Consider the following 13,007-nt stretch of genomic DNA (forward strand, 5'->3'; position numbering starts at 1 on the left):
CTCCCACCCCCACCACTCCAGCAACACTCAGTTTGTTTCCTGAGATTAAGAATTCCTCATATCAGTGAGGTCATATGATACATGTCTTTCTCTGATTGACTTATTTCACTCAGCATAACACCCTCCAGTTCCATCCACGTCGTTGCAAATGGCAAGATCTCATTCCTTTTGATGGCTGCATAATATTCCATTGTGTATATATACCACCTCTTCTTTATCCATTCATCTGTCGATGGACATCTTAAGCCTATCAACTTTAAGAATATAACATTCTAAAAAAAAAAAGTAACATTCTGGGTTCTGAGTTCCAGATTCCACGTTTTGCATTCCACTTTTGCCACCTCCATGCCTCACTTCCAGGTTCCCACTCCACTCTGCTCATCTAGATGCAAGATCTCCAGAAGGGAAGCATGCAGCAAAGACAGATTTGGCATGGACACAAGGCAAGGCATTCTCACATGCCTGGCACCTAGGAGGCATCAGTGTATGTGTGCTGCCTATGAGTGGAGTGACAACGCCCTCCCTTCATATCTCAGGCACCCACATGGCTTCTCTAGAATCAACTTTACTCCTCATTTTTCCCAGTCTGCTCACTGGCCTCCTGCTTGGTCAATAAACATCTCCTGCTTAGTTTTGAGAACTCTCTCTGGTGATGCAACCTGGGGTATAACAATGATCATACTCTCATCTCAGAGGATGCTCCAGGAGTGGCTGGGGTAGATAGCCAAATATAGCTGGCCTTGAAGAGGCTGTGACCTCTAGGTCATGAATATGGATAGGAGCAGTCAAGCTCATATGCATCCAACACAAACTTCCCAAAACCCTGGCACTCAACTTTCCGTTAGCCACATTATCTCCATTTTATAGAAGGGAAACTGACACTTGGCCCAAGGTCACACAGTGGCTAATGTCGAATGCAAAGCTGGATCACAGGGCTCCTGACCTCACAGCTATTTTCAGTCAACTGAAGTGCCTGAGTACTAGGCAACTTCTTTCAGAGGCTATTAATGACAGAACTAGGAAGCTGGTTCTCTACCTCTTCCTGCCCCACCTCTTTTCGTTCTTCCCTGGCACTTGGTGTCATCTTTCCCAACAAGCCTGTCTCCCTCCCTCCTCTAAGAGACCCTAACCAGTCCCTTGCCACCATACTGCTAGACACGGGTGCAGTTTTATTAGTCACTCAACTTACAAACACTTCCGTATACAAATTTTCACAATACTCTATGAAGAAAACTAATTGTATGATAAATTTTATAAATGCAAGAGCTGGTTCCAATGGTGGATGAATCTGGAATCCAGAAAATAGGGCTGTCCCAAGTCTCTTACATCTGTCACCATTGATTTCCAGACACCCTGGCTGGCTGGGGAGTGGATCATTCTTTCAAAGGAGGAGGGGAGGCTTGCTGGCACCCCTCAAACCAGCCCATATAAGTCACCGTCTAGGGAAGGTGGGCCCTGAGAAACTCAGTGGACCAGCGACTCCACCCCTGCCATCCAGGCCGGTCTTGGCACTGTTGCCTGGCAAGTCCTGAGTCTGGCATCTGCTCTTTCATCCTCAAAGGGCCATGTTGGACTCAAACCAGGAAGCCAGGCTCTGCATCTTGCCTCCCTAGAGAACAGACACCTGAGAACAGGTGTGTGCCATGACTCCATCAGGGAGGGGAGGACATAGGCAAGACTCATTTCTGAAGGTGAGTCAAAGCTTGAGAAACCCCAGCCCTACCCTATGGACAAACAGTGGGGTGACTAGGATAGAGAGACCTGACCCTGGGAGGGGACCCTGCCAGAGACAGTGATAATCACTTAGCTATCAATCTAGACACATCTCTACCACCAGGGTACTTTGGGGAGAAAGAAGCGTTGTTGATGGCTCCATCTGGACACAAATGGAACATATTTATTATGCTATCTGTAAGGATGAACTAAGAAAAGGGAAGAAAAAAAAGGAAAGCTCTGGTTTACTCATGAGAGGCTATTAGGGTGGGAGAACCGTGCTTGGCAGGGAGGACAGTGGAGTTTGGGCCTGCCAGCATTCCTGTATTTCAGCTGCCTGTTCAGTAAAATAAACATTTAAAACTGAGCAAATCGTGTTTCATTTAAAAAATCATAATCATGTCATATTTGTTTCATCTTGAGTTCTGGTACATACTCAACTAGCAGTCACTATTTAGGACATTTCTGTTTCAAGTTCCTTTCTCCACTAATTACTTGACAATCTGTCAACAAAAACTTTAGAAGATACTACTTAGCCCTCGTGACCTTTTTAAATGTGGGAAATCCATTTGCAGCATGAATTGTTTCAGCCTCTGATTTTTCTATTTGCAAATAAGATGCTCAGTTACTGGTGTTCGGTATTCTGTGAAGTAGTACTGAAGAGGGAGAGAAGAGGGAAAGGATAAAGTTCCAGAAATATGTGAGCAATTTATCTCCCCCTCCCACCCCTCCATGATATATTTCTATAAGATCCCCGACAGTCCTAGGAGTTTAATAAAGGGGTAAATATAGTCCTCAATGGTGAGAGGCTAGTTCTGACACAACACCCACAGACTGTCACCTGTGGAAGCTGAAGACTGGCTGTGGAAAAGGAGAAGTGTGTGGGCAAAGTGCCCACCTCTGGAAAGATGGCCAAGGTTAGCCTCTTGGAAGTTGAGTGGAGCTGAAGCACTTGTCACCCTTTCCTTGGACATGACATGGTGTGGTTAGAGGCAAGGGAAGGAGCCAAGGGAGTTAAGAAACTGCTTCACTGATACTCACCCCTTACTGGCTATGAGGTCTCTTAGACATGGCCCTTAACTTTTCCCAGATTCGATTTTCCTGTTTTCCAATATGAGGAGACTGGCTACAACTCCCTCGAGGGTCCCACTGAGCTTCCATTCTATAAATGTATGGGTCCGGGAAGGCAGCCGAGTTCCTCCTTGGGGGATTAATCCTGAGTGGAGGGCATTGATGCTGCATTTGGGCTCAGCTGAAGAGTGCCATCTTGATCAGAGGCATCTGCTGTGGGAAAGATAAGTGACTGCAGGGATACAGGCAGTTAACCCTGGTTAGCCTGAAGCAGGGAGAGAGATCCTAACACTTATGTGTGAGAATGGCTAAGGCACTGGAAGAAGGAGAGAGGGTATGAACTGTTGGAAAATCCTGCACAAGGTGACACCACCTTTAATTCCTACCTTGGCTCCCAGCTTCCCTTAACTCAGCCCCAGACATTGCTATTCCCAAAACTCACCTCATGCTCTCTTGCCTCAAATCATTTGATCTGTAATGGCACACTACTCTCAAATCCCTCAGTGAAGTTCAAGGTAATCTTTAGGAAGCATTTTAAATATTACTTTCTCTGTGACCTCTTTCCTAAATCTTTCCCAAAAGATGTGTTTTCCTCTTCTGCTCAACACCCACCCCTTTTTATTTATATGAACTATGAACACTTTTTATGTAATGTTTTGACTTGAATATGTATAAATTATATACTAATCTTAGCATCACACGTACATTCCCTGATGGAAGGAGCTGTTTCACCCTCATCATATATGCGTGTGTTTATCATCTACCCCCCTATACTAGCCAAACGCATATTATATCCACTCTATGAATATGGAAAAACAAATGAATGCCTAAATGAATGGCTGAATGATTTATCAATGAATGAGTTAAACTGAATGATAAACCCACAGTTAGACATTTTGGCTTAACAGTCTGAATCGATGAAGTCTCAAGATGCTTTGTGAACTAGTCCTTCTTTTCAAGTTCAGGTTGATGCTTGTCTTCTCTACTTAGAGAAGTAGAGCTGCGGTTCAGCTCTTTCTGTTTATCCAACCACATGCATTATCTTTGAAGACCTATGCTGACATCATCCACACCTGTAAGGGGCCCAGGTACCTGTGTGTGTGTGTGTGTGTGTGTGTGTGTGTGCATGTACAAGGGGGACTTCTTTATAGCCAGCCAAACTGCAAGCTTCCTGGGGCAGGAAGGATGTTGAGGACAGAACTTCTACCCTGGTAAGAACTGGTGCTTGGCCAGTGAACACACTAGCTAGTTGGTGAGTGGGTGGTCCAATTACTAAAGGAGGATGCTGTTGAGTAAGTGAGTCGGGAAGTGAGTGAAAGAAGGAGGGTGAGTAATGAGCTGACAAATTAGCTGCCTAGCTAGTACACTAAAAAACTGATTAGCTGTCTGGATGAGTGGTTGACCAGTTGATTTCCTGATCATTTGGCTGACTGGTTGTCTGATGGCTAATTTGAAAGACAAATCCTGGTACAGTATAACAAAAAAAAAGCCCCCTTTGGGGTTAATGGTATAGAAAAAAAAGAATGCTCTGGATAGGAGTCCCTAAGAAGTGTATCCTATGAGTTGGACAACCATCTCTTAATTTGTTTGCTTTATATCACTTAGGGGTTCACTGTGATTTCCATCCCTGGTCAGCTGAGCTTACTGGACACAACCTCAGGTGAAGTCCAGACAGAGGCTACCATGGTGGAACAGTAGCTCTCTTCCTGGAAGAAGGTGGTTGGGGCAAAAGGACATTTCCATTTATGGAACTGTGCACTGAGGAACCTGATTTTTCCCTGAGCTTTGGGCCCTGGGGGCAAGGAGCTGGGGTTCAAATTATCCCTCAGGCCAAAGAAAGGGGTCTCTGAGATGGTGGCTGAGATGGGGAACCAAACCAAACAGACAAATTAGCAGATACCACAAGTTGGGCCAGTTTGCCTGGTTGATGCCCTACTCTCTGACCGCAGAGAATTTCCTTGAGGAAGTGGCTGAAGAAGAAAGAAGCAAGCAAGGGCTGCCAGACTCAGCTCAGACAGTACCTGGAGATGACTGACACCCCAAGGTAGGACCAGGGCTCATAGAGCTCTGAGCTGCCACCCTGAGCTGTGGCTGGCCTTGCACATATTCGGTAGAATGGTATACAAATACACCACCCTGCCTCAGACATCCCTCCAGAGTGGGAGGAAAGGGAAGGGGTGGGACAATACCTCATATCCATAGTAACCAAGCCACTTGGTGCCCAAAGCCTTCAGTAATTTCCCATAGGCCTCAGGATAAAGTCCACAGTTGCTGACATGGTTTCAAAGGGCCTTCACGCTCTAGACCCCTGGGAAGGCTTCCAGTCTCATCTCTCCCATCACTGCACCTTCCTTTCTCTCTGTATAAGTGCTCTACTGTTCCAGCCATAAGCCTTGATGAACTACTTAACAGGTTGTTTTCTTAACAATGCGCTGTTTTCTCATTCTTCTGCCAATAAGCTACTCCCTCTGCCTGGAGGGCCTATTCCTAATCTGTGCCTGGCTAATCTTAGAATCTCAGACACTAGTTCATTTCTTCTCTGAACATCCCTCATTCTGTGACCTTGGCTGCCTTTTGTATCAGTGTTTGTACAGGAAACTCTTGTCTTAGCACCCATTCTGCAGTTCGGGGATAAACTATCCCCTGGTCTGTCCTGTGTTAGCTGTGAGACCCTTAAGGGTAGGAACATTCCCTACTTTCCTTCAACTCCTATTTGTAGTAGTATGGTACTTCATTCATAGTAGATACACGATGAATGTGTGTTCAGACAAACCATATGTGGTCAGTCCAGGGTCTAATAGATGTGGGCTCTCCCAGTGTGTGGCTGGGAAGGGCACCAATAGCCTTTGTCTGATGCAGCAGAGCCCAGTCCTTCCACATCATCAGGGCTCACCCTTCCTGGTGCCTTTCCTCCTCTTCTGCTGGCATATGTTAAGCACGCCTTCCATGTGCTTTGTTTTCGGCTGTGCCTGCTTCCTTGCTGGATCATGAGTCTGTGAATAGCAGGAATCTGTTTTTCTCCATCTTGGTTCCTTCCTCCAGCTCAGGGCCTTAGTCATCCTTTGCATATAGGAGAACTTGATAAAGGTTGGCTTTTCTGGGGTGATATTCACAACTCAAAAGAAGACAACATTGGCATCAGTAATTCCAAAGTGTTGAAAGCCAAGAATCATTTTACATGGGTGGAGTAGACTGCACTGTGTTCATAAAGATTTTGCTGCCTCTGTTCCTCTCCTCCAGGAAGTATCCTACCCTGCCCATTGGTGATAGCAGCTGTGGCCATGGACTTGTTTTGCCCATAAAGTGTAAACTTTAGGAGCTGCAGCTCAGTACGCTGTCTTGCCTCTCTGCCGTAAGGACTGACCATACTCCAGACTGAGGCTGCTCTGTAAGCTTTTTGCATCCCAAAGTGAAATTAATGTGTGGCAGGGCTGTGGCTGAGCCTCAGTGGACATCTAAGGTGAGGGAGAGATAAAACTTTGTTGTTTTGAGCCCCTGAGATTGAGGGCTCTTTGGTTATTGAAGCGTGACTTGGTCTACCCTGACCAATACACTGGGATATGCAAGAGATGACTTCTTTCTCTTAAGGAGGTTCTATTCCTACTTCTGCTTGACTCTGCCCAAAGAGAAAGTAAATGCTGAAGTATACTACCTGGAAGCCAACACCATGACTCAGATGTGTGTGGATGTGGATGTGTGTGTGGTGTATGGTGTGTGGTGTGTGTCCACATGTGTATGTGCAAATGTGACTGCAGAGGTAGGATGGAAAAGAAGGGAAGGAAAGGGAAATGAAGGGGCAATGTGGGCTTACACAGTACACAACAAGGACAATCTGCTTGTGGACAACTGATATTTTCCTACAAATGACTTTTTGTCTGCGGTTGGGGAACAAAATAAACCATCTCTTTCCTCACTCTGACCACAAGACCTTGTGCCAAACCACATCACAAGTCAGCCCGTAGACAGTTGAGGCAGAGTGCCACCTGCTGGTCTGGCCAAGCTAGTGCAATGGTTTCCAATTTCAAGAATACCTCCCTCAGGAGGCTGGTACAGACCAGGAAGCAAGGACGCCTCAATGCAGAGAACTTAGTGATTCCTACCCCTCACTTCAGGCAAAAACTCTAAGGATTTCAGCTGGGACTCTTCTCAACCCAATGGCCTCTCAAGCTGGATCATGCTATCTCCAGAAGGAGAGACCAGTTACTTCCCACTGGAGTCAGTGCCTTTAGGGTCCCTTCCTTGCTGGCTCAAAATGGTGGTGGGGTTTGATGAAGACAGAATGACTGGAGTCAGTGCATGGGAAATGGGGGAAGGACTCAGTGGGATTCAGGGAAGCCAAACTGAATGGAGAGCAAGAGAAACTCTCACTGCAAAGGCTTCCATTTACTGAACAGCTACTGCATAAAATGCAAGGCTCTCTATATTGTTGCCCCTAATCCCTGCAGGAAGAGAAACACCACTGGTCTTTGACCGATGAGGAGACTGAAACCCAGAGAAGGTAAGTAACTGGTCCCAAGTCATGAAGCTGGTAAATAGCTGGACCAGAATCCAAGCCTACATCAGTTTGGTTCTAAGACTAAACTTTGCATGGCATCACGCTGCCTCTTCCTAAACGATATGCTCCCCATGTCTCCTCAAGCCTCTAGCACAGGCCATGTGGACAGGCCACACTATGCGGTTCTTTTGGAGGTCAATAGACTGCAACATGAGGGGTTGCTGAGAAGACATAGACACAATGTTTTGAACAGCAGTACAGCATTGGCTTATGGGGGATTTAGCAATGCTAAGCCCTGTGTTTGGTGAACAAACAGGCCATGTGAGGCAGGAAGACAGTTGACACAATAGTGTGACAGCCTTGAGGCCCCCAAGTGCAGCACACTAGGGAAACTGTAGGACATTTTAGTCTCCCCTGGGGGTTCACCAGAAGCTTTTGGGAAAGGTGATATCTGAGCATAGACCCCTGCCATCTTTTCCCTTTTAAGAATCACTAGTCTAACAAACCACTGTTACTGAAGGAGCAGGGGAGATGCTGTGAAGCACAGGCCTAACTTGTGGAAAGCTTGTACATGCTGGAGTGTGCTCCTGGCTGGTGAGGCTGTGCAGCCTCTGCAGCATAGAGGCGGGGTGGGGCTGGCTAGGGAGGCACTCTTGTAGTGGGACCCATGCTGAGAATGTGAACCAGCTTTATTGAATAGATAATCTGGTGACATGCCACCCTGGTGTCTGTTAACCTTTGGTTGTAATCCAGCTGTTAGCACAGTCCTGTCTAAAGGCTGCTCTGGCTTCATTTTAGTAAAAGAGGAGGCCCCAATTAGCAAAGGCTCTCCAGATGGAAAGTGAATCTTGAGATGTAAGAATTGGGCTGAATGTCCATACATTCTGTCTCAGGGGTTATTCCCATTGGTGACCTCACAGGATTGTCTCTAATTTCAAGTGGTGGAAATTTCTCACAGAGGATGCTTTATTTACCACTCAGCTCCTACTCGTCTTCCTGCAAAATACTTCTACTAGTCCCCATCCCTAGGGCAGACAGACCCCCTTCGGTCATTTTGGAGTAGGAGGAGCTTATAATCAGCCTGAGTCTGGGCTGCAAGGGCTCCTTTGTTGGCACCTGCAGGAGTCCTGAGTGTGTACCCGGCCTTGCTCACCTCCTTACAAGTTTACCATCCTTGCTCTCTGATCCTGTCCCTATTACTTTCCCATTTTCAGGCCACCTGCCCTGCAACCACAGGTTGCCAGCCCCCTAACATAGCAAAGCAGTCACTATTCTATTAACCACCCCCAGTCTGTCCTAAGGAGTATTAAAATGAGCATCTTTGGAACCAAGATTCTGCATTTACAACTCTCCTCACAGCAGGCCATTCATAATATAAGACATGAAGGGAGACCAGCAGGAAACTTTATTAAGGTTATGGTGACTGGTGGCACTCTCCTGCCTGTCCACAAAGAGAATAGCATGTATACATGCATGTATGTGCACACACACACACACACACACACACACACTTTGTCTGCAGGGAGCCAAGGCACAAGCCGCCACCTTGACCCAGTCTCATGCAAGGAATAAAATAAGAATATTCAGTGAAGACTTGCACTTGTGGCTGACAGCTGTTAATCAGTCTTTTTTCTAAAGATTTATTTATTTGAGAGAGAGCACGTGCACAAGAGAGCGAGAGAGTGAGCACGAGTGGGCACCAGCAGGCACGAGCAAGCACAATTGGGGTGGGGGAAGGGCAGAGGGAGAGAGACAAGCAGACTCCCTTCTGAGCAGGGAGCCCAATGACAATGCAGGACCTGATCCCAGGACCCTGAGATCATGACCCGAGCTGAAAGCAGATGCTTAACTGAGTGAGCCACCTAGACGCCCTGTTACTCTGTCTTAAAAATGACAAGTCAATCTCTCTCCCTCTCCCAACAGAGAAGCTCTAGCTCCATGCGCATTTGTCTTGCCATTTCCTCTTTGTTTCCCAAAGGCCATTATAAGCAAGAAAAAGGGCTCCTGGCCAATTAGTTCCATGGAGGTCAGAAGTTGTAACTTAGCACCCTATGAGATGTCATCCAGACTTTTCTTCCATCGTGTACCATATGAAATGCAGATAAGAAGACCTCAGCCCTCGCTTGCCCTGCAACAGTTTCTAGCCCAATCATCAGGGGAAAGTAGAATGAGTCAAAAAGATGGACTTGCATGAAAGACAGATCTATATATGAATCCCAGCTCTTCAGCTACTAACTATGTAGTCTTGGGCAAAGTTTGTTTCCTCCTTGGGTCTCATTTTCCTTATTAGCAAAATAAGAATTGTTATTTTTTATGGTAGTAATGAATATTAATAGGATAACTGTTAAAATCCTAGTATAGTGCCTTGCTTATAGAAGTAACTCACTCCTTTTAAATATATATATGTGTGTATATATGTATATTTGTATATGTATACATATGTATAAATCCAAAACTGGCAGCAATCTGTGCTTGTTACTGATTTCCTGGAGAGAGGCAGGTTAGTCCTAAGGCTGAGAGATCTTAAAATATAGATGTGGATTTTAGCTAAGCTTGCTCTGTGCCTCCACAATAAAGCCATACAAGGTGATCTGATACCTGGGTAGCCGCACCCTGTCCCTACCTCCAAGGGTTTCTGTGACTGTGACTACTTAGGGGATGGGGAGATTAAATAAAGATTGGAGTGAGTGAGTCACCTTCTAGTGAGTCAGAACGGGAAGGAAGCTGAAGAAGAATCCAGCAAAGCCTGAGATGGCCTTGTGCAGGTTAGGAAACTGAGGCCCAGGGAAGGGAAATAACTTGCCCAGTAACACACAGAAGGCCAATGGCAGAACCAAGATAGTGACTCGGGTCTCATGACTCTCTGTCCAGGAGAGAAGCTGTAGTGCCTCCTAAAATCCATTGAAGGTGAACCTCATGGTCCCATCAGCCCTTTGGGACAGAGGACGCTCAAGCCAAAGGGCTGCCTGGAGGGCTGAGAACGAGAAGAATGGTTGCCTTTTTATTTCATCAGAGAACAAGACAGGATCAGTCCGTCTGGTGCTTGTTAGCTGGCATAAATATTCCATTAGACAGGACTACATGCCAGGAACCAGGAGTCGGGTATCAACAATGACTGTTCTCTGCCCCTGGGCAGGACCTCCAGATGACACACACTTCACACACACACACACACACACCACACACATACAGTGCCAGATGGCACCACAGTGACCCAGGAGGAGTTTCAGCAGATTCAGGCACAGGCCATGCCTGCTGTGTCTTCAGTGCCAGATGTGTGTGATTCCCCCAGGAATGCCAGGCAACAAGGACACATGTACAAACCTGTAGGAGAAGATGGAGCAGACCACCCTGGGCTGCACCCACAGGCAGGACTCCCACTGAAGGATTCTTGGTGGCTAGAGCTGGAGCCTTGCTGCTGAAATCCATCACCAGCCAGGGATCCCCTGGGGTACAAAAGCTGGCAGCTGAGAGAAGTCTTCACTTTCCCAGGGAACCTGTGGAGGAAGGGAAGGGCAGATCACCACTGCCTGTCTGCTTGAATTTCTAATTTGGGCCTGGAAGTTCGAGTGGTTCTCATTTTACAGCTTAGAAAAGTTAAGTTGGCCAAGGTTACTCAGTAAGAAACAGAAGGGATTTGAACCCAGGTCTCTCAGGCTTCAAGGTGGGTGGGTGTTCTTTTTCCTGTGCCACACCACCTTTCAGGGGATTTCCTTATTTGAAATATATAGCTCTATTCTTCTCTGAGGAAGACACACCCCCTACCAAGCCCCAGCATCGGCCCTTCCCCCTGGGGTCTCCAGGCGATGGTCAGACATCCCTGCTGGAATGCGGCAGAGGCTGAGAAAAAGCTGAGAGGACAAGCTGCTGGGACATGAGAATAGAGGCTGGACTCCACACTCTGGGGCCAACACATGAGTGGGAGAGACACCATGAGCATGTGTGTCTGTGTGTTCAGGTGCCTGTGAGTGTGTGTCAGTGTGTGGTCATATCTATGTGATGACAGCATGTGATTATGTGTCAGTGTGTGATTGGTTGTGACCTCATGTGAGGGCTTATGAATGAATGTACGCATGTGGGAATATGTGCATGAATGTGCAAGCATGAGTGAGTGTGCAAGGGTGAGTGTGTACAGGGCTGATATTCAACAGGTATATTCCAGCATACACAGGTGTTGCTGACTGAATGGTTGAAATATTAAAACCACTTCTGTAAGAGATAGCAAACAGCCACCACACTAACTCCCCAGCCCACCAGTGCTCCTGCCACCACACTGACTAACCCACAGAGTCCTCTACACCACTGGGAAACTAGGTGGGCCGTAACTGTCACATCAGGGCTTCTGGAATGCTGGTCCAGCTTCTGCTCTCGAAGCTCAGTACCAATCTACAAAGTTGTAGAATGTACTTGAATAACAACCCACTGTGTGTAATTTATGTGAGTGTGTGAACACACACGAGTGCTTAATCTTGTGCAAATAAGTATGACTGTGTGGAGGTTTGTAAGTATGCTGACTTTGCCTCACCGATGGATTGAGGGTTCTACGTTCTGGAAAGACAGGATCCAGTCTTTACGCTTCTTCTAGCTACCAGCACAGTCAGGGCACTTGCTGTGTCACAGAGAATGTAGACCAGAGAGCCAGAGTGTCCTGAGTTTGCATCTCAGCTCCACCACTATAGGCTGTTATTACTGCAAGCAAGGAGGGAGCTTCTCTGAACCTCCGTCCTCTATCCCTGTAGCCATACCTACTTCAGTAGGGTGGTGTCAATGTGTGCAAAAGTTGGCACAACTGTGTCAGTCAGGACTTTGCCCCTGTACATGCTTCCTCAGCTTGTCAGCCTCCCTTCTTGCCTCCAGGGAGCACGGCTTGCCTCACAGAGACAGGGCTGACTGTCCAAATGATAGCTGAGAATCACTGTGGGCTAGAGCTGCCAGGATTGCCTCAAGAGCAGGATCCATTGTGGGCAGGTGTTAAAACAGGGAAGATTCTGGAAGTAAAGCGCAACCACCAAATGGGATACTTATGACCTAAACTAAATCTTGTTTCCCCCTATGAATACCCACTCTGATCTTTTGCTCTACTTAATTGGTCCTGTCCTTGACCCTGAAATTTGCCCTTCCCCTTTACACCTTTGTATCACTAAAGCTCTGGAACCCACGTCTTCCAATGTGTGGGAATAAGCAAAGGGTGCTGCCTGTAGGCTTGCTGCTCAGTCAGAACTGGAGAATAACAACAAAAGCAACAGCTAACATTTATCAAACACTTGCTCACTGTTTAGTTACATTCTCATTGGACAACTCCCCCTTCCACCCCAAAAAGCAGCTAATCTTCTCCCCCACCACACAGATGAGAAAAGTGAGCCTAGGGAGGTTCTATAACTCGCTTCAAGTCACACAGTGGAAGAGGAGTGGTTCTGGAATCCAGGTTCAGTGTGACGGGGACAAAAGAAAAATCAACAAGATGGTCCACACACAAGCACATGTGCGTGTGTGCTAATTATGGAAATTAGTAAAGAGAAAATTAAATGAAGCCCAGAGAGGTGAAATTCAATCTCATGTTACACTGCAGAGTGAGGAAGGGTAAGGCAAGAGGGGTGAAAGCCCAAATGAGAGAGATGTGGGGGGAAGGTGATGTATGGGGGTGAGGAGGACACATTTGGAGACTGTGCTGAAATGACAGTTCTGAATGTGGGGGTGGTAATGAGTTCTCATTTTCAAGGTGTTCTCA

The sequence above is a fragment of the Callorhinus ursinus genome, unplaced genomic scaffold (assembly GCF_003265705.2).
Source record: "Callorhinus ursinus isolate GAN/ISIS: 27379988/994484 unplaced genomic scaffold, GSC_fseal_2.0 scaffold138, whole genome shotgun sequence".
NCBI lineage: Eukaryota > Metazoa > Chordata > Mammalia > Carnivora > Otariidae > Callorhinus > Callorhinus ursinus.